This window comes from Mytilus trossulus, chromosome 1 (assembly GCF_036588685.1).
Source record: "Mytilus trossulus isolate FHL-02 chromosome 1, PNRI_Mtr1.1.1.hap1, whole genome shotgun sequence".
NCBI classification, from domain to species: domain Eukaryota; kingdom Metazoa; phylum Mollusca; class Bivalvia; order Mytilida; family Mytilidae; genus Mytilus; species Mytilus trossulus.
Genome location: NC_086373.1, coordinates 61,054,178 through 61,075,965, shown reverse-complemented (window position 1 = coordinate 61,075,965; position 21,788 = coordinate 61,054,178). Strand labels below are relative to the sequence as shown.

The following is a 21,788-nucleotide window of genomic DNA, read 5'->3' as shown; positions in this document are numbered from 1 at the left end:
ATCTACATACACAGTTAGATTCGGCATATTAAAGAACCCCAATTATTCAATTTTGATGAAATCAAACAAAGTTTTATTTTGGACCCTTTGGGCCCCTTTTTCCTTAACTGTTGGGACCAAAACTCCCAAAATCAATACCAACCTTTCTTTTATAGTCACAAACCTTGTGTTTAAATTTCATAGATTTCTATTCACTTATACTAACGCTATGGTGCAAAAACCAAGAAAAATGCTTATTTGGGTCCCTTTTTGGCCCCTAATTCCTAAACTGTTTGGACCGAAACTCCCAAAATCAATACCAACCTTCCTTTTGTGGTCATAAACATTGTGTTTAAATTTCATTGATTTCTATTTACTTTAACTTAAGTTATTGTGCGAAAACCAAGAATAATGCTTATTTGGTCCCTTTTTTGGCCCCTAATTCCTAAACTGTTAAAACCAAAACTCCCAAAATCAATCCCAACCTTTCTTTTGTGGTCATAAGCCTTGTGTCAAAATTTCATAGATTTCTATTAACTTAAACTAAAGTTATAGTGCGAAAACCAAGAAAATGCTTATTTGGGCCCTTTTTGGCCCCTAATTCCTAAAATGTTGGGACCAAAACTCCCAAAATCAATACCAGCCTTCCTTTTATGGTCATAAACCTTGTGTTAAAATTTCATAGATTTCTATTCACTTTTACTAAAGTTAGAGTGCGAAAACTAAAAGTATTCGGACGACGACGCCAACGTGATAGCAATATACGACGAAATTTTTTTTCAAAATTTGCGGTCGTATAAAAAGATTTTAATTACCCTGTTAAACTATTTTAATAACTACATAAAAAACAGATTTTTTTTTACATTTAATGACTGACAGATTCACTCAATGATACTTAATATATTATTAATTACAGACTTTCTAAATTACAATAACAATTTATTTGTATTCTTGATTATTGTCATCTTCATTTTCACATTCACCCCTCATGTACTCCTCACTTTCTGTTTACCTAAAAAAAATATGTTAAATGTCAGATTGTAAATGTCTAGCATTGCATATACATCATACATGTACTGTACATGTATAAATGTACTAATATGGAAAAATGTCATTTATAGGGATTTCAAATTACAAAAGAAATTACAACTAAATAAACATATCAATGTAAAATTTCAATAAATTGGCACTTTTAATATTATTTCATGCAATCTTGTACAATTTGAGTAATCTTATTTATTCTTTTACTCTCACTATACATGTATCTTAATTTTATTAAGATACATGAATCGATAAGCAATTTTTCCCAAGGAAATGATTGAAATTCTGACATTATGCATTTGAAGCAGGCATGAAAACAATGGCATTGAGCATGATGGACAAAAACAAATAGATAGGGAAAAAAATATGTCTCCTTAAAAAAAATCAGAAAATCATCAGACAGAATGAAAAAATAAACAGAAATGAGTCATGTACATTATGTAGGTCAATGAAACAGAAATGGATTGTTTACTTTCTCACAAAATATGTTTATAACTTCCTTGTGAGACAGTTGACCTTTTATACATTACTTTGGAACAGGTTTTCTTTTCACAGAGTGTCTGCTTTGAAGTGATAAATTTTTATGGCTTGGAAAAATATCTCCAAATTGAAAAGAAACTTACAATAAATTTTTAGAATGATATCGTATGGTTGAGTAGGCAATTCCAGAAGTAACAAAAGTGGTTATTTTCTTCATGTACTCTGCAAATACAAACTTGCCAAATGAAAGACTGCCCAAATGAAAGGCCAACTAAGTTATATTCTGGACAGAAATAAAATACACACAATTACTCACCATAAGATCTATCTTTAGTCATGTTTCTTTATGTTATTGACACTAATATAATGATACAATACTACCAACAGAAAGAGTGACACTCCAAGAGCATTGGCAAAGATTGCTAGCTGTACGTCTGAAACCATTTTCCTATTTAAAAGAAATTATTGATAGAATTTTTAAATTGGAAAATAATCATGATTTTCCATAATGCAAGAATTCTCAATAGTGCATCATTTATATATATCATCTGAGTATGACCATGACTTTCTTTTCAGATCATGATTGTGCATATACATTCTGTACACTACATGTGACTTCCCCCTTTTTTTATCTGTAAAATACAATTGTTAATAATATTCATCAGAAAACATGGAAAAGGGGGAAACAAATCTCTGAATACAGATATTCATTTCTAACAAGTTATACATGTAAGACATGTAACTTGTAAGATAAGAACATTTGTTAAAGAGAATAATATTGTGCTGTTAATTACTCTAACTGAATTCAAAGTTACATGTAAAACTGACCTTTAAAACCCTTTTAAATGATGCAAAAAAAATGTTATGGATGTTTCTTTCATTTGCACACTTTAAATAGGTCACTTAAATAGCATGTGTGTCGCCCCAGCTGTTGCTTCTGTATGATATTTTTTTCATCATTTGCAGGCCTAAGGGATGTGTTTTGCAGAAGTGTGGTGTAGGCCAGTATTCATCATACAAATAAAGAATTTTCACATAAAATACAGGAAAACTGGAAATTTTAAAGTACAATGTAGGAGAAGTTTTCATTGTTTGTGATGTTTCAATTCACAGTATTTCATACAAGAATATATCTCATTTTGAATTTAGTTCTTGTTATCTACATGCACACATTTATTTAATTTAATAAGTGTGCATGCACATTGAATGAATCATTTGATGCTGCTCCACTGTGAGTACATTTTTTTGGTAACTCTAGTCAGCAGAGCACTAGATACAGGGTTATATAATCCCATCAAACATTACATGCATGGTTTATGTGAGTGTGACATCCAATTTCAATGAACTAGTACTAGTAAACTATTTTATTTAGGAGCAGGCTGAGGGTGTGGAATATTTACGCAGTGTTGAAGACCCATTGGTGGCCTTCGCCTGTTTTATGCTTTTTTAACAGGTTATTCTCTCTTTGACATATTCCCCAAGGCCCAAGGGCCATTCCCATTCTCAATTTAATTTACACTTGAACATCATTCATACATACATGAAAGGGTGGTAAAGGGTTATTTTCGTGCAAAATTTTCAGCAATTTTATTTCAAGTGTTTTTTGTGTTTTGACCTTTTAATCCTGGTGTTCTCGTGTTTGGTTTGATGTGTGTGCTTCGTTTTTCCACTTAATTATTTTCCGTGTTGACTGATGGTCCTCTTCATTTCTTGTGCTTGTCTGGCATTTGATTCAAAGGTAAATCAGACTAAAGTCGGCCCAGATATTGTTTGTATATGGTATGCAATAAAGTCCATGAAATTACAATGAATAATATCTTTTTTTAAATCAGATGCGACTAATATGACTTATGGAAGCTAAAAGGTGACCACAGGGCCTTCATTTCTTATAATGACTGCATAATAGACAACTCCCTAGTTTAATGCATTTCCGTCAAAAGCTATTGATTTAGTGAACATCATTCGTACGTTCAGCAAATTGAATTTTCATAAATGATAATCAGCACTGCTGTCATTGGGTATTAGATTTTGATTAAGTACCTACAGAACAAATATTATGTCTAGTTTATCCTGCAAAATGAGGATCACAGGCGATCCCCTTTAGTATCTGGTAAATGACATCCTACAGGCATGAATAATTGATGAGTTTTTTCCCCGTAACGGACAAACTTGAAAGTGATCTTTAGGCTGAGTAATACATGTAACTTCTAGCACTTTTTTCAATAATATTATTTCTTGTGCTTCTTTTTCCCTGATTTTTTTATCGTGCAATGTCATAAAGTTTCATTTTATGTGATTCAGTGTTTAGAACCGCCTATCCCACCTTCATACATGTTTGCAATAAATTGACATTTAAAGGCATTTTGTTTGTCCTCACATAAATCTTACTTTTTTCAACAACACGTTTGTGCGGCTGCCTCAACCATAACATAGTATAGTCATAGAGACGAAATTATTCATTGCTAGACTTTGTGTCACTCGCACGTTCCCGACAAACGAAAACGTATATGTATAAAATTTAAAACATACCCCTCCCCCTTTTATAATTTTTCATTGGTGTTTCATTAGCCACTCTTCAACTTGCTATTGTTTATATAAGTGATAAACTTGTTATATTGATAATTATGCACAATTTCGTCATTTACCTTTAGATTAAACGGGCTTGCTGTATAATTATATCAGCACGTATAGAAAATGGAAATGTTGATAAAATATTGTAAACGTGTTTCCGGTTTGTGGTTGGACCAATCAAACCCATCGACACATTTTGACAGAAGTATGAATGGAAACAAAGAACGTGGCGGGAGTGAAAGTAAAATCCTTTGTTCCCACGTGCATCATGTGCATTTGTGGATGTCAGTATATGTGTCATGCAAGAGCCAAATTCTTTGACGTATATTGCCCCTTTGCAATGGTAAGTTTTCCATGCACTTTATGTTCAATGCATACATAAGAAACATTCCATCACATATGCACAGGTGAGATTACCTATGTTGAGGGGAAAAGGAGGCGTGGTCTTTTGTTGTGGTTTTACTTACACTGATTTTGTCCTCTAAAAGAAACAAAAGATTTGTTTAACTAACACGGCTGTAATATTTATTACCAACATATTATACATAATTGGAATAGAAAAGCATGTTGCTTTCACCACAGTCACCTGATTCCTGAATCTGATACTACTATAACACCTGAAAACATTTTTCACTAAAATAAATACAAAATTATGTCAGATTTGCCTATCCCAGCATGAAAGGGGGATATGGGGCATTGTCTCTCTTGTACCCTGGTTCCTTCACCAATTAGATATATGTTAGTAACCATTGGTGTACACCGTACATATGTAAATAAAAATCGTTGTTTCCCACCCTAGACTACAACTCCATGCCTATAGATAATACAAGCTGCTACAAAAATGACAACTGGAATTATCATAAAATAAATAAATTTGGTGTGTTTACTGTCTTCTGATTGGTTTAAATTATTAGTTTTATTTTCAATGTTGTCAATTTTGATGGCGACACGCCCACTCTGACGTTGTGTATTCATACGCCAACATGTGTGTACGTTATTATTGTTAATATGAATAATATAAAAAGTTCTTTGAAACTTATTTTTGACAGAAATTTATTTATAATGAATGGCAATAATTTATTTTGATTTTATTGAACCATAAAACTAATTTTTGACTCTTCACATTTTACATAATACGCTTCGCGGATTATTCAATGTGAAGAGTCAAAAATTAGTTTTATGGTTCAATAAATTCAAAATAAATAATAGCCATTCATTAAATGTAGAACAGCATTTCAGGACTAATATTAACCAAATTTGATCTCGATCATTTTTCAGGGATCTGTTATCATGGTTTTGATCTTTATATATTTTTACATGAGTTCCAAAATGAAAGAAGAGGCAGGTGACCGACACATTTTGTTACTTATTAAGATCATTTTTGTTGAGCCTTTGACTTTTGTCAAAGAAGTGAGACATAGCCATCCTACATTCTGTCGGCAGCGGCGTCCATAAATATTCACTCTGTGGTTAAAGTTTTTGAAATTTTAATAACTTTCATAAACTATCCTGGATTTTTACCAAAATGGACAGAAGCTTGTTTATGATCAAAAGATAGTATCCAGAAGTGAATTTGTAAAAAAAACAAAATTCAATTTTTCCATATTTAACTTGTAGACAGACTTAGTTTTTCTGCCAGGAAACATTACTGATTACATTCACTCTGGTTAAAGTTTTTGAAGTTTTAATAATTTTCGTAAACTATCCTGGATTTGTACCAAACTTGAACAGATTAATCTAGAAGCTTCCTTATGATCATAAGATAGTATCCCTAAGTAAATTTTGTAGGAAGTGAAATTCCATTTTTTTCCGTATTTAACTTTAATATGGACTTGGGTTTTCTGCCAGGAAACATTACATTCACTTTGTAGTTATAAATTTTTAAAATTTTAATAACTTTCTTAAAATATCCTGGATTTGTACATTGTACCAAACTTGGACAGAAGCTTGTTTATGATCAAAAGCTAGTATTTAAAACATTTATTAGATTCATAAACTATCCTGGATATTTACCAAACTCGGACGGAAGCATCTTACAACCTAAAGATAGTATGGAAAGGGATATTTTTAGTAATTTTTTTCCTGTATTTTGGTTGAGCCTGCTATTAACAACAAAAGTAGGCAGGACACTGGGTTCCCCGAAACCCTTACAAATTTTTTTATAGATAATGGTCTTTTACTTTTTTCATTCTACTGGCTAGTTATGTCTTTTTGGTTAAGTAAGAGTATTGATACAATATCAGTATGATTAACAACTTGTAATAATCAGAGACCTATTAAACACAAAGGGTAGAGCAATAATTGACCATTTTCAAGTTTGTTGCATTCTGTAAAATCAGACAATAACGTAAAAAAAACTTCAAACATTATTAATGCTTTAAGGGAATCGTCACTGTCTTCTGAGTGAGGGGTTGAAAGAATATTATGCTATATAAATTACACAAATTATTTGGCAAATTAAATTCTTATAATTGATAATCAGCACTGCTGTCATAAGGAAATTGTGATCAAGTACCTGTGAAACAAACATTTCTAGTTTTCCTGCAAAATGACAATCACGAATAGGCTAGTCAAAACATTTACTGAGTTTTATCTTCGGTATAAGGACACTATTCCTAAATATAGCTCAACATGCAGACTTCACATACCTTCAGGTATTTCACATCCATTTTTTATGGATATGTTCTTTTTAAAGCACAAAAATGTCAGTATTCACCTCAGAAACTAACAAAACCTTATCAAGAAGGGATATATAGTTACAATACTGTTGTCAAGTCATTAAAGATTGCATATTTTGGCCTTAATATTGATTCACTTATAGGGTCTTTGCATCTGAACTAAACACATTTATTCAAAAACCAGTTGTTGGCATGACACAGGTTATGTTCTTCTCATACATGTATATGTTATGATGGTATGATACTAAACCCCTAATGGGAAGGATTGTGCCTGATATTCATATGATGAAATCATATGCTTTCAATCAGTTTAATTGAAGTCTGGAGCTGGCATGTCAGTTAACTGGTAGTAGTCTGTTGTTTTTTATATATTGTCATTTTATATATTTTCTTTGGTTACATCTTCTGACATCAGACTTGGACTTCTCTTGAATTGAATTTTAAATGTGCGTATTGTTATGCATTTACCTTTCTACATTGGCTAGAGGTATAGGGGGAGGGTTGAGATCTCATAAACATGTTTAAAGTGTTGAAGGCCGTACTTTAACCTATAATGGTTTACTTTTTAAATTGTTATTTGGATGGAGAGTTGTCTCATTGGCACTCACACCACATCTTCCTATATCTATTAACCCCGCCACATTTTTGCGCCTGTCCCAAGTCGGGAGCCTCTGGCCTTTGTAAGTCTTGTATTATTTTAATTTTAGTTTCTTGTGTACAATTTGGAAATTAGTATGGCATCATTATCACTTAACTAGTATATATTTGTTTAGGGGCCAGCTGAGGGACGCCTCAGGGTGCGGGAATTTCTCGCAACATTGAAGACCTGTTGGTGACCTTCTGCTGGTTTTTTTTCTATGGTCTGGTTGTTGTCTCTTTGACGCATTCCCCATTTCTATTCTCAATTTTATTGATAAACTTTAATAGTACAAGGATACAGGTTATCCCCTCTATCTGATAAATGATGTTGTTTAAGTGTGCATAATTTATGAACTTTTCTGGAGAAGGACATAACTTAAAAGTGGTCTTTTGGAATCATATATTTTACTCCTCTTTAATGCCAATCATAATTGACTAATAATTGACCATATTAATAACATAACTTGAGTTAATACACATCATAGACCCCTCAATAAAATTGACTTGAACTCATTATGCCAACTCCTCAGTTGGTACTTGTGTCAGTTTCTTTATTCCTGTCATGACAGTTTTTTTTTTACCAATGTGTTCCACATTTTTTGCGCTTTGGACACCATTTACAATCCAAGTTTCCCGACACATTTACTTGAAAAAATGTGTTAATTCTAAAATATATAGAAGGTAAAAGACCTGGATGCTCTATGTGCAAATTAAAGCTTTTAAGCATATCGTTCCTTCTTGGCGTCCATTGTCGTTGTCTGTCTGTTTCAAACATCTTCTCCTCGAAAACTACTAAACAAATTCCATCCAAACTTAAAATGAATGATCCTTAGGGTATCTAGAATAAGTTTTGTGTTTTATTTTCTGTTTGTCAAATAACAAGGCCGCCATGGCTAAAAATAGAACATAGGGCTAAAATGCAGTTTTTGGCTTTTATCTCAAAAACCAAAGCAGTTAGAACAAATCTGACAGTTGTAAAAGTGTTTATAAGGTTACGTTGGTAATTGGTATCGGACTCGACCTTGAACTTGTTTATTATTGGCAATATTAATTGTTTGGAAATTTTTAAAACAAAAGGGTCTGGAGTAATTTTTAATCAACACCATTTTCCTATATTAGCTATATATATAAAGTTGATTTTTTACCCCATGACGGCTGACACATTGGACCTCGTTATTTTAGTATTATACATTAATATAACTGGTACATGTACATTTATATTTAATTTACATCCATCTGTATACCTTTCTGTTCTACTATTCCAAATATAGTGCAGTGCAAGTGCATGGTGGACACTCTTCTGTAAAAATTCCATTTTTCTAACAGATTGGATTTGAGTAGGCATTCATATTTTGCCGCAAAACCAATCTTCCATTCAGAGTTAAAGGTCCTTGCTCAAGGCTGCAAAACATTCTTGATATATTCTTCCACATGATTAAAATAAATTTGTTACATGTGCATAGATATTATCCATGATTTTTGTCGAGCCTGCGACTTTAGTTGCAGAAAGCTGGATATAGGGATAGTGATGCTGCGGCGGTGTTAGCTCACTTCTTAAAAGCTTTATATTTTAAAAGGTGGAAGACCTGGATGCTTCATACTTTGTATATAGATGACTCAGGCATGTTACAAAGTATCTGTCAGTCACATGTCCAATGTCCTTGACCTCATTTTCATGGTTCAGTGACTACTTTAAAAAAAAGTTAAGATTTTTTTTGTAATGTTAAATTCTCTCTTATTAAAAGCAATAGGATAACTATATTTAGTATGTGCGTACCTTGCAAGGTCCTCATGTCTGTCAGACAGTTTTCACTTGACCTTGACCTCATTTCATGGATCAGTGAATAAGGTTAAGTTTTGGTGGTCAAGTCCATAACTCTGATACTATTAGCAATAGGTCTTGTATATTCGGTGTATGGAAGTACTGTAAGGTGTACATGTCCAACTAGCAGGTGTCATCTGACCTTGACCTTATTTTCATGGTTCAGTGGTTATAGTTAAGTTTTAGTGTTTTCGTCAGTTTTTCTTATACTGTATGCATTAGGTCTACTATATTTAGTGTATGGAATGATTGTAAGGTGTACATGTCTAGCTGGCAGGTGTCATCTGACCTTGACCTCATTTTCATGGTTCAGTGGTTATATAGTTAAGTTTTTGTGTTTTGGTCTGTTTTTCTTATACTGTTTGCAATAGGTCTACTATATTTGGTGTATGGAATGATTGTAAGGTGTACATGTCTAGCTGGCTTTGCCCCATTTTCATGGTTCAGTGGTCAAAGTTAAGTTTTTGAATTTGGTCTTTTTTTCTTATTCTTTTTGCAATAGGTCAACTATATTTAATATATGGAAATATTTTATGATCTATATGTCAGTCCACCAGGTTTTTTTTTACCTCGACTTCCTTTTCATGATTTATCACTCAGTGTTGAGTTTTTGTGTTTTGGTCTGTTTTTCTTTCAATCTATAAGCAATAGGTCAACTATATTTGTTGATGGAAGAATTTTAAGCTGTACATGTCTGCCTGGCATTGTTCATCTGATTATGACCTCATTTTCATATGGTTCATTGGTCAATGTTTAATTTTATGTGACAATTGTGATATAAAAGCTTTGGACTATCAACATAATGTGAATGATTAGTAAAGAAGGCGAGACATTTCAGTGTATGCACTCTTGTTTACTTATATTTGTACATGTACATGGTCTCGCTAGCCCAAAATAGAAGGGCGCGGGGCCCTGGGTGCCCTCAGCCGCACCCTGGGTGCCTTCATCCGCGCCCTTCTGCCCTGACGTCTTTTTCCAAAATAATCTTGTGCCGTTTTTGTAAAATTTTGTTTCATCGATTTCTGATTTCCAAGTTAATTACATATATGACACCTGTGTGATTGCCCCCAGGTTAATCATGTCATTACAATCAATTACAATGATAAAGACTTCAAAGGTGTTAATAACTTGGTTATTTAATTAGGACAATGTATCTTTTTGTCATACTTTTGATGAATGTGTGGGTGGCATTTTCGATCTCCAAGTCACAATGGAAGAGTGTATAAATGGAGACTTTCATGACTTTAGAATTGAATTTAAGTCATCAAAATAAAACTATGCCTTTACAGAAATGCCTTCCATCTCAACTTGTTAGTGACAAGCACAGTTTTTAATTAACCACAGTTTTTTTTAACATAAAAGTTACTTGATAATTATACTTTTAGCAATCCATGTTCTAAACATTGTTAAATTAGGCCGTATTTTTTTTATTTTTAGTTTTACGAACCCTCCTTCCCTAATTTTTGCCAAATAGGAAAAAAAATAAAATTAAAAATGTTGATTTTTATTTTTTTTTCTCCTCCGACCCAGTGTTTTTCATGCAAAAAAAATAAATTTTTAGTTCTAAACTGCATGAAAGAATCTAAATTTATGCTCTTGGTGATTTAGTAAGTTGTTGCACATTGATTTTCAATTCAAACCTTGTCAAGAAAAAAAAATAGTTGATATTGACGGTTGGTATTAAAAAAAAAATCAGCAGCAGCAGTTTTTTTTTTTGATTTTTTTTCGTCCTCCTACCCATTGGTTTTGTCAAAAAATTTCGTAAAACTAAAAATATAATAACTATGGCCTTAGTAATGCTCTATAAGTGAGTACATTCAGACCATGCAAGGGCTGTGTAGCCAGTATTAAAAGCTGTAATTTCTATATAAATAAAAAAAAAAAAAAATTCTTTCATAAAGGGTAGAGTGAAGTTAAATTGTAAAAACATAATATGTTGATGAAAATGTACTATATCATTCATAACTACACAAACAATGAAAAAAAGTCTATAGTTGAAAAGCATCTTTAGGCCATAGTTATTATATTTTTAGTTTTACGAAATTTTTTGACAAAACCAATGGGTAGGAGGACGAAAAAAAATCAAAAAAAACACTGCTGCTGCTGATTTTTTTTTAGTACCAACCGTCAATATCAAATTTTTTTTTTTTTATTTCTCCAGGAGATTTTCTACTAGTGTAACAACTATTTTTAGCTCACCTGGCCCGAAGGGCCAAGTGAGGTTTTCTCATCACTTGGCGTCCGGCGTCGTCCGTCGTCGTTAACTTTTACAAAAATCTTCTCCTCTGAAACTGCTGGGCCAAATTAATCCAAACTTGGCCATAATCATCATTTGGGTATCTAGTTTAAAAATTGTGTGGCGTGACCCCGCCAACCAACCAAGATGGCCGCCACGGCTAAAAATAGAACATAGGGGTAAAATGCAGTTTTTGGCTTATAACTCAAAAACCAAAGCATTTAGAGCAAATCTGACATGGGGTAAAAATGTTCATCAGGTCAAGATCTATCTGCCCTGAAATTTTCAGATGAATCAGACAACCTGTTGTTGGGTTGCTGCCCCTGAATTGGTAATTTTAGGGAAATTTTGCTGTTTTTGGTTATTATCTTGAATATTATTATAGATAGAGATAAACTGTTAACAACAATAATGTTCAGCAAAGTAAGATCTACAAATAAGTCAACATAATCAAAGTGGTCAGTTGACCCCTTAAGAAGTTATTGCCCTTTATAGTCAATTTTTAACCATTTTTCGTAAATCTTAGTAGTCTTTTACAAAAATCTTCTTCTCTGAAATTACCAGGCCAAATTTAAACAAACTTGTCCGCAATCATCATTGGGGTATCTAGTTTAAAAAATGTGTGGCGTGACCTGGCCAACCAACCAAGATGGCCGCCATGGCTAAAAATAGAACATAGGGGTAAAATGCAGTTTTTGGCTTATAACTCAAAAACCAAAGCATTTAGAGCAAATCTAACAGGGAGTCAATTTGTTTATCAGGTCAAGATCTATCTGCCATGACATTTTCAGATGGATCGGACAAACCGCTGTTTGGTTGATGCCCCTGAATTAGTCATTTTAAGGAAATTTCGCCGTTTTTTGTTATTATTAGCTCACCTGACCTGAAAGGTCAAGTGAGCTTTTCTCATCACTTGGCGTCCGTCGTCCTGCGTCCGTCGTCTGTCGTCCGTCGTCCGTCGTCCGTAAACTTTTACAAAAATCTTCTCCTCTGAAACTACTGGGCCAAATTTAACCAAACTTGGCCACAATCATCCTTGGGGTATCTAGTTTTAAAAATGTGTCCGGTGACCTGGCCATCCAACCAAGATGGCCGCCATGGCTAAAAATAGAACACAGGGGTAAAATGTATATTTTGGCTTATATCTTTGAAACCAAAACATTTAGAGTAAATCTGACATGGGGTAAAATTGTTGATCAGGTCAAGATCTATCTGCCCTGAAATTTTCAGACGAATGGGACAACTTGTTGTTGTGTTGCTGCCCCTGAATTGGTTATTTTAAGGAAATTTTGCAGTTTTTGGCTATTATCTTGAATACTATTATAGATAGAGATAAACTGTAAACAGCAACAATGCTCAGCAAAGTAAGACCTACAAATAAGTCAACATGACCAAAATTGTCAGTCAACCTCTTAAGGAGTTATTGCCCTTTATAGTAAATTTTTAACAACTTTTCGTCATTTTTTGTAACTTGTACAAAAATCTTCTTCTCTGAAACTACATGGCCAAATTTAACCAAACTTGGCCACAATTATCATTGTGGTATTTAGTTTAAAAAATGTGTCTGATGACCCCGCCAACCAAACAAAATGGACGACATGGCTAAAATTAGAACATAGCGGTAAAATGCAGTTTTTGAATTATATCTTTGAAACTAAGACATTTAGGGTAAATCTTTCAAGATTTAGATGTCCATTAGAATAAGAGCTTTCCCCTCACAAATTTTCAGATGAATCCGACAACTCGTTGTTGGGTTGCTGCCCTAAAATTGTTAATTTTAAGGAAATTTTGCAGTTTTTGGTTATTATCTTGAATACTATTATAGATAGAGATAAACTGTAAACAGCAATACTGTTCAGCAAAGTAAGATCTACAAATAAGTCAACATGATCAAAATTGTTAGAGGACCCCTTTAGGAGTTATTGCCCTTTATAGTCAATATTGAACAACTTTTCGTCATTTTTGTAACTTGTACAAAAATCGTCTTTTCTGAAACTATGGGCCAAATTTAAACAAACTTGGCCACAATCATTACTAGGGTATCTATTTAAAAAAAGTGTCTAATGACCCCACCTACCAACCAAGATGACCCACATCAGTAAATACAGTAACAGGTGAGCGACACAGGCTCTTGAGAGCCTCTAGTCTTGAATATTATTATAGATAGAGATAAACTGTAAAGAGCAACAATGTACAGCAAAGTAAGACTTAAAAGTAAGTCAACATGACCTAAATGGTCAATTGACCCCATAGGGAGTTATTGCCCTTTAAAGTCAATTTTTAACAATTTTCATAAAATTTGTAAATTTTAATTAACATTTTCTACTGAAACTCTTAGGCCAAGTTCAATATAGATAGAATGTTTGTAAGCAGCAAGAATGTTCAGTAAAGTAAGATGTACAAACACATCACCATCACCAAAACACAATTTTGTCATGAATTCAAATGCGTCCTTTGTTTAATATTCACATAGACCAAGGTGAGCGACACAGGCTCTTTGGAGCCTCTAGTTTTTTCTTGACAAGGTTTGAATTGAAAATCAATGTGCAACAACTTACTAAATCGCCAAGAGCATAAATTTAGATTCTTTCATGCAGTTATGAACTTAAATTTTTTTTTTTTTGCATGAAAAACACTGGGTCGGAGGAGAAAAAAAATTAAAAATCAACATTTTTAATTTTATTTTTTTTCCTATTTGGCAAAAATTAGGGTAGGAGGGTTCGTAAAACTAAAAATAAAAAAAATACGGCCTTATTTAGAAAAAACGACATATACAGTAAAAAAAAAAGAGATTCGTAAACTCGTGATACACACAGAAACGTAGACAAAAAAAATGAGCAGTGCCTTTTCTTATCATAAAAAGTGCCCTGCCCTCCACTGGCACCCTGCCCCTTTTGATTTCTAGCTAGAGCACTAATATATAAACATTTTCATATATTAATGCATGTTCTAAACACAAATATTTTTATCAGTATCCATTGAAGAAATGTATTTATAACAAACGATAAGGAATGTTATTTTGCACTCTTTGATTTCTGTGTATTTATCACATTTAAAGATCAGTTACAAACCCAACACGAAAGTTACGTAATTAGGAATACATTGGAATGCCCTCATGGTCATCACAATGTAAAAATACTTTATATCAATAAGAGTTGTACAGTTAGTTATATAACTTATCTTCCCTGAGGCCCTCATCATTTGTTGAACTATTTGATTTCAATTTGTGATGGATTGTTGTGTATTTCGTGGGCGGATCAAGCCATTTTAATAAGAGGGGGTTCCCAACCCAGAGGGGGGTTTCGACTATATGTCCTCATTCAAATGCATTGATCAGCCAAAAAAAGGGGGGTTCCAACCCCGGAACCCCTGCCCTGGATCCGCCAGTGTATTTAAAAGTAATTTAAAGTACACTGTTGTTGGGATTGATGATTGTAGTGAGTTTCTTCAGATTTTAGACATTTTTTTATTTGCTTTTTTTCTCAGAAGATATTTGGTCAAACATGTATGTTAAACTTGTTTATTCTTGATGTAGTTGAAAGGTTACTCTTATGAAGATTGCATGTGTAGTTAATTCAAGATCTGTGTGCCTTCTCGTTTCCTCTTTCCTTGTCTCATTGATCCTTAATTTAAAAAGTGATTTCATGAACATGCAATAAATAAAATTTGATCATAAAAGGGGAGACAAACAATTTTTAACTGCCAGTTAAATTATTTGAGTTACCTCCCCTAGCACACCATATTTAAAAATGTTATTTTGCTTGTGTTTTTTTTGGTAAAATTTTATGCTAGGTTTTATTCTTTTGTTGTGAGAAAATTAAAAGTATGAATAAAGATTCAATGAAATTAAAAATGTATTTTATTTACCATTAGAGCATGTGAATTTAAAACAAAAATACCTATACTTGTTAATTTCTGTGTCATTTTGGTCTCTTGTGGAGAGTTGTCTCATTGGCAATCATACCATTTCTTCTATTTTATATTTGATGTTATGAAGTACATAAGCTTTTGTTAACTTAATTGCAGCATACATACTCTACAGGTGAAGGAGATTATTTTAAACTTTTTTTCTTTCTTTGCAACCTCTGTACCTTTTGCCACCCACACAATAAACATGATAAAATGATAACTCTATGAGCTCTTTTTTTTCCTATGACATTCTAAATTGTCTGTCCTTCATCCAAGTCTACCCAGATAGTAGAACCTAATGATTGGAGATATTGCTTATTTTAATTTTTCTGAATTTCGATGAAATATTTGTCATGTTTGTCACATTACCAAATGTAAAAAAAATATTTAAAAAAAAAAAAAATATATACCAATCTAGGCGAAATATGTCTGGTTTCCAGTAACCCTACCTATCCTACATGTACTTTATAGTCTCAATAATAGCATACAAGTACCTTTAAGATTTTTTTGTCATTTTTCAATACGAATACTTTTTTTGTTGAACTGTTTGATTTCAATAATCAATCAGTTATCGGTCAATTTTTGTCTCGCCTTGATGGAGTCAAAAAGCGAGACATAGGTATGCTCTTTATGGCATTGGCGGCAACGGTGTCAACAATGTATTATAATTAGTTTGTGGTTAGGTCTAGTTCATGGTGAACCACTAGTGGTAAGTCAATGATATTTGGTATGCAGTTGATTATCACTGGCACTTCTCATTACCACGAAGATTATTTGGCCCCACCCCCTCAGACAAGGTCTATTGACTTTAAAACTTTTGCTTAGTTTACATGTATTAGTATGTGATTAGATCAGTTTGAGATGAACTGCTAATGTTAAGTCAATGATATTTGGTATGCAAATGTATTGGCATTTGAAAGTATCGTTTCCATGGAGATTATATAGCCCCACCCCTGATCATGGTTCATTGACTTTGAAACTTTTACATGGTTTACAAGTTAATGTTAGTGTTTAGGTTTGTTTAGAGGAAACAACTTATAATGAGTCAATGGTATTTGGTATGCAGTTGTATTAGCATTGGCACATCTCATTCCATGGAGATTTTTAGCAATGTAACTACAGTCATTGTTTATCGACTTTGAATATTTGCATAACTTACATGTTAAAGTATTGCTATTTTAATTTCAACATTTGCATCATCAAAATTACAAAAAGGCGAGACATATCTCTGTGACAACAGTTTATTTTAAAAAGTAATGAACATTTATAATATTTCCAAAATTACAGGCAAATTGTTCAAAAATTTCAAGAAAGTAATCTGAATACAGTCATACATATTAAAAAAGATTTTAGATTACACTGTTGTTAGGATTGATGATTGTAGTTAGCTTCTTATGATATTGAAAATGTTATTATTTGCTTTTTCCTCAGAAGATAATTTGACGTTTGTGTCAGATATTTGGTCAAACATGTATGTTAACTTGTTTATTCTTGATGTGGTTGAAAGGTTACACTTATGAAGACTACATGTGTAGTTAATTCAAGATATGTGTGTCAATGGTATGCCTTCTCGTTTTCTTTTTCCTTGTCTCATTGAGCCTTAATATAGAATTTGATCATAAAAGGGGAGACAACCAATTTTTAACTGCCAGTTAAATTATTCGAGTTACCTCCCCTAGCACACTAAATTAAATGTTTGTAAGAATATTATTTTGCTGGAATTTTTTTTTGTCAGATTTAATGTAAAGTTATAATCATTAGTTATGAGCTTATTAAAGGTATGATTAAAGATTCAATGTACTTAAAAAAAAGCCAGAGAATTTAAAACAAAAAAACTTTTATGTTATGAAGAATAATGCACTTAAGCTTTTGTTAACTTAATTGCAGCATACATACTGTATACGTGAAGGAGATTAATGATAATCTAAACTTTTCTTCTTTGATGTAAGAAGATTTTTTCAATCTCTGTACCTTTTATCACCCATGCAATAACTCTTTGATAGCCTAGGTTCATAGGTGTGGCCTGTTGCAAGATGAAATGTATGCCCATATTTATTACCAATAGCAGTTACCAGTGCATGTAGGGTATATTTTTTTTCCTATGACATTCTAAATTGTCTGTCTTTCATCCCAGTCTACCCACATTGTAGAACTTACTGATTGGAGATATTGCTTATTATAATTTTTCTGAATTTCGATGAAAGATTTGTCATGTTTGTCACATTATGGAATATAAAAATTACTAAAATTAAAAAAAATATACCAATCTAGGTGAAATAGAAATATATGTCTCAGGTTCCAGTTATCCTTCATATCCTAGTTTATCTTCAAAGTCTCAATAATGGCCTACCCTAAAGATTTCATTAAGCACTGTTTAAAGTCAGAATGCTGCTCCTATAGACTCAATGTAAAACAAAAGTTTAAAATTTTCCTTTTTAACATGCTATGCTTTATTGTAATTTTTACATGGGTAGTTACAACCATGTTAAAATGAGCATAGAGCATGACATGAAAACATTATTTCTTTAGTAACTGCCTTTTTTACCAAAGTTATATAAATATACCATCTGGTGTCCAACTAGAAAATAGTCTTAACTTGTTGTTAATGGAAAGTATTTTGAATACTAAGTTGGGAAAAGTATTGCTCAACATCTCTGGTTTTAATTTCGGTCAATTTGGAAAAAAAAAAATATATATCTATGATACCATTTATATTGAATCTGTCTCCAAATTTTATAGAATTATACAAGTTACAATTGTTTAAACTGCAATGAAAAGTGACTCAATTATGTGAAAACTTCTATAGGAAGCGCCATATGTATAAATCAAGAGCAATGAATGTTTATTTGTAGATGAATATATATTGCCATACTTTTTTTATTTTAAGAGAAACAATAGACAACTTTCGAGTTCGATGCATTTCCGTCAAAAACTCTGGTTTTAGTTAACATCATTTGTGTGTTTAGGAGCATTGTCACTTCCATTCCAATGTTGAGCGAGTGGTTGGAAAACTACAATTCTATATTGTACAAATTATTCGGCAAATTGAATTCTCAAAATTGACAATCAGCATTGCTGTCATTAGGGAATTGTCATTAAGTACCTACAGAACAACCATTATTTCTAGTTCATCCTGCACAATGACGATCTCTAAGACGCTTGATGAACGTAAATAGTGCAGGAGACAGGCAACCCCCTCTATCTGGTAAATGACGTCATAAAGGCCCGTATAATTGACGAGTTTTTCCGGTGATGGATGAATCGAAAGTGGTCTATTTTGTTTGTGCAAAAATGATTGTTTGGGTTACCTACCTTATACCAGAAAGTTGGAAATCTCTGAATTAACATGTAATATTTGCTTTTGATTGTTGAGCACCCATCCTCAACATCTATATTGATAGTAAATAAATAAATAAAATGTAAATTTTGAAAAGATATTATTTGGAAAACTTTTTCCCTTGTATGTTTATAGATTCATCACAATTAAATTGTAAGGTTAATGAACCATAAGTTCATTAACATTAATGAATTGGATCTACTTAAATATTTATGGAAATAATCAATGAAACTATTTTTATGAACATTAAATAATTTTAGAACTATTAACAAATGAATTTCAAAACCTCAACCAACAATGATACTATTTTTGTGAAAATTAAATAATTTCAGAATTATTAATAAGCGAATTTCAAAACCTCAACCAATTGACCTCATTTACTCTGATTTTTATCTTCTACATACAGGAATTATAGACTATTCATTTTCTAAGTGTATTGTTTATGTAGCTGATTTAATCATACAGATTTCTTTGCCTGATAAAACACAGGAAAACTAGGCTTATGAAATGTACACAACCATGTCAGTTTCAATCAGCTGTTATTTTGACAGTTGACATAGAGAACAAATGTCAATTTGATGAGCCAGAAAATCAAATTTTATGGGAGTGAAAAATGCATTAGTCTTCATGCTAGGTACCTCAAAGGCTAATATATTTGTAATTTTTCTACAAGTAGACTTTTCTGGGTTAATGTTTTTTTTCTTGGTATTATCAAATGTATTTATTTTTATGTTGATGAAACTTCACTAAAACATCTTGAAGTAATGAAATAGACTATGATAATTCTGACATGTTTTTTTTTTAAAACCAAATAGATTTGAAAATAATAATTGGAAAGGCTGAATCTGTTCTGAGTGATACAAAGAACAAGTCTCAACAAATGCCTGTATATTATCTTTTTTGTCACTGAGTATTGTTTTATTTTGTCCTTGCATTAATTCTTTAACAGTTTTGATGGCAGATTTAATATAAAAAAATAATCCCTTGATGAACATCAAAAGGTGAAATGTAAATATTGAATCTGATGTGCAATTACCATTGGCAAAGATTTAATGCAAAGTTGCAATTAGTGTTCTTCAGCTTTGGGGATCTGGTGTCATTTTACTTGCAATTATATAGAACTTTTTCATTTTCTAATGATGATGTCTTGTCTGTGTTCTATTGTTCCCCATGTCAATCGGAAATAACGTCTTAGCATTATGGAGGCTTAGCAGCGATGCCGAAAGCTTGCATTAAAAGTTTTCAGCTTAATTTGTCCAACTAAATGGCTGAAATGTTATTTAGATATTATTCCAGCTGTTTGCGAGGATGTTGATGAATATTAAAGAATCACTGTTACGATGCAGAATTACGTCTTTTATGTTTTCCGTAATAAGAGATAGTCATATTAAATTACTGATCGGTGACAGAGGAAAATTAAAGTTATTATCGCTTATTGTCATTGAGGGAATGTAATCTTTAGAAATTTAATTCAATGTTGATTAAATATGAAATATCCCTAGGCATTTATCATCGGAAATGAAGAACCTGAAAAATAATTAGATTTAGAGTACCAATTAATTGTATTATGAAAATATTAAAAATTTAATATCGTTATTTTTAGGTAACTACATATCTTTTACTTAACAGATAAAATAGACTACTCTTAATCTTAAGTTTATTTTTAGAGTAATTTCTGGTCAAAGACCTAGATTTGATCTCGCACTGACATATTGAATTAAAAGAAAATTGCTGTATTCTTTTTATAGAATTCTGTCTGAACCAAGTCGATGTCCACATCAGTTTTGATTTAAATAGAATTTACTTTTTAGCTCACCTGGCCCGAAGGGCCAAGTGAGCTTTTCTCACCACTTGGCGTCCGTCGTCCGTCGTCGTCGTCGTCCGTCGTCGTCGTCGTTAACAATTTACATTTTGAACTTCTTCTAGAGAACCACTGAATGGAATGGAACCAAACATGGCATGAATGTTCCTTATGAGGTGCTGACCAAGTGTTGTTACTTTGTAGCCGATCCATCATCCAAGATGGCCGCCAGCGGGGGACTTAGTTTAACATAGGACACTATGGGAAATGCATACAAATGACTTCTTTTAGAGAACCATTGAATGGAATGAAACCAAACATGGCATGAATGTTCCTTATGAGGTGCTGACCAAGTGTTGTTACTTTGTTGCCGATCCATCATCCAAGATGGCCGCCAGCCGGGGACTTAGTTTAACATAGGACCCTATGGGAAATGCATACAAATGACTTCTTTTAGAGAACCACTGAATGGAATAAAACCAAACATAGCATGAATTATCCTAATGGGGTGCTGACCAAGTGTTGTTACTTTGTAGCCGATCCATCATCCAAGATGGCCGCCAGCGGGGGACTTAGTTTAACATAGGACCCTATGGGAAATGCATACAAATGACTTCTTCTAGAGAACCACTAAATGGAATGAAACCAAACATAGCATGAATATTCATTCCTTATGGAGTGCTGACCAAGTGTTGTTACTTTGTAGCCGATCCATTATCCAAGATGGCCACCAGCGGGGACTTAGTTTAACATAGCACCCTATTGGAAATGCATACAAATGACTTCTTTTAGTGAACCACTGAATGGAATGAAACCAAACATGGCATGAATGTTCCTTATGTGGTGCTGACCAAGTGTTGTTACTTTGTAGCCGATCCATCATCAAAGATGGCCGCCAGCAGGGGACTTAGTTTAACACAGGACCCTATGGGAAATGCATACAAATGACTTCTTTTAGAGAACCACTGAATGGAATAAAACCAAACATAGCATGAATGTTCCTTATGGGGTGCTGACCAAGTGTTGTTACTTTGTAGCCGATCCATCATCCAAGATGGCCGCCAGCGGGGGACTTAGTTTAACATAGGACCCTATGGGAAATGCATACAAATGACTTCTTTTAGAGAACCACTGAATGGAATGAAACCAAACATGGCATGAATGTTCCTTATGAGGTGCTGACCAAGTGTTGTTACTTTGTTGCTGATCCATCATCCAAGATAGCCGCCAGCCGGGGACTTAGTTTAACATAGGACCCTATGGGAAATGCATACAAATGACTTCTTTTAGAGAAC

General features: G+C 32.9%; 1 protein-coding gene and 1 long non-coding RNA gene across 7 annotated transcripts in view; one reads left to right on the top strand and one right to left on the bottom strand.

The window, feature by feature from the left end:
- Positions 1-914: 914 nt before the first annotated feature.
- Positions 915-4,279, bottom strand: LOC134681061 (uncharacterized). The gene is made up of 3 exons (XR_010100564.1): positions 4,146-4,279; positions 1,817-1,948; positions 915-991 (listed from the first exon to the last, which is right to left on the bottom strand). It is a non-coding gene; the product is annotated as an uncharacterized LOC134681061 (long non-coding RNA).
- Positions 4,280-4,289: 10 nt separating this feature from the next.
- Positions 4,290-21,788, top strand: part of LOC134681036 (uncharacterized) — a 127,077-nt gene continuing 109,578 nt past the window's right edge. For 3 of the 6 annotated variants that reach the window (XM_063540451.1, XM_063540424.1, XM_063540414.1), the window contains exon 1: positions 4,290-4,414. The gene's annotated coding sequence lies outside the window, so the exon portion shown is untranslated. The remainder of the gene's footprint in view (positions 4,415-21,788) is intronic. The other 3 variants (XM_063540434.1, XM_063540460.1, XM_063540442.1) reach the window with 3 other exon arrangements.